Source organism: Bison bison, unplaced genomic scaffold, assembly GCF_000754665.1.
Source record: "Bison bison bison isolate TAMUID 2011002044 unplaced genomic scaffold, Bison_UMD1.0 scf7180017864474, whole genome shotgun sequence".
NCBI lineage: Eukaryota > Metazoa > Chordata > Mammalia > Artiodactyla > Bovidae > Bison > Bison bison.
In genome coordinates this window covers 3,372,211-3,373,669 of record NW_011495035.1, presented here as the reverse complement: position 1 = coordinate 3,373,669, position 1,459 = coordinate 3,372,211, and positions in this window count along the sequence as shown.

The window sequence follows — 1,459 nt, the reverse complement described above, 5'->3', positions numbered from 1 at the left end:
CCTGGCCCTGGAGAGACTTGAGAACACTGAGTGTTCCTGGAAGAGGCCCCTGCCCCACCATGGCTACTCAAGAACCCTGGGTCCTTGGCTCTTCCCAGGGGAACCCCTGAGACTTTCCTTCTGATTTTGCCTCCCTGTCCCCTGGGGGCCAGGCCAGTGGCTGCGGTGTCTGCAGAGAGTCTGTTGAATCCTTTGGGGGCCCGGGGGCACCTCAGGGTGGCTGGGAGGGCCTGGCGGGGCTCAGCTTCCTGGCTGAGAGGCTGCTCCCAGCACTCTGAGGCTGAGTGAACTTCTGGCTTCCTTTCAAAGATTTTCATTAATCTCAACATCTCCTTTGATACGAATATGAATATCACGAGTGCTCACACTACTTGCTCCTTTACCAGGTGCCAGGTACTGAGCTGCAGTCTTTATCTGGATTGTATATTTTTCTCACAAGCTTATAGAGGAAGAGCCATTACTGACACCGTTCCCTTGGTGGGTGGGTAAGTGGCACACATATCTGTGAACCCAACTGGAGTTCTGCTAAACGGCCTCTGGTTAGAAATACCAGTTGAACAGATTGAGGAAACTGAGGCTCAGAGAGGTGGAGGGCCTTGCCCAAGGTCATTAACTTCGCTCCTGACAACCTGCTGCTCAGTGACCCCTGGGAGAGTGGGGAGCAGCTTGGAGTTCACGGCTTTCCTGAACTCCAGTGGGGCGGCCCCAGGAGGGCTGTGTTTTGGGAAATGCCCCGGGGCCCTGAGAGTGGTGGGCCTCTGTTTCCTCAGCTATAAAATGGCAGTGGTAACAGAAGTGTGCCTGACAGACACAGGCTCCTTCCTTAAGGCTTCCTCAGCCCTGAGTTACAAGGCCTGAATTTTCTAGAGCTGCGTCTGGCCCGCAGCCAAGCCCCGTAACTGGCAGTCACGGGCCCTTCCCCTCACCCGCAGGGCTTGCCTCCTTCCCCTCCCCCACACCGGGCTCCTATAATTGGAGTCCTGTCTGTGAGTTATTGGCTCAATATTTTTATAGGTTTCCCCCCAGCCCCCTTTCTCCTCACTGCCCCCAAATAAAGGAGCCGCACGACTCAAGCCAAAAACACAGCTCAGAGCATGTGTGCCAGTGACCCAGCCCCTGTGAGGGTGAGGTGGAGAACTTTCCATGTGGGCCCAGCCCTGGGCAGGGCCTGTTCCCGTTCTCCCTCTGGCAGCTCCTGCTTGCCTCCTCCTGCTGCTCCACAGAAGCTGCTCTGTCCCCTCAGGCTGGGCCGGCTCCCTGCAGGGCCTCTAATGGTTCTTCTGGGACAAGTAGCCACTCTGTTTGCAGGCTGCCCAGGAGGCAGTCAGCCAGGAAAAGTCAGTCAGTCTGTCATTGTCTCACAGTCAGGCTCTGACAGACAACCTGGGCCACACAGTGAGGCAGGGCCCCTCACAAGTCCAGTCACAGCTGTGGTCAGCCGGTCGCTTGGCCAGCCTCA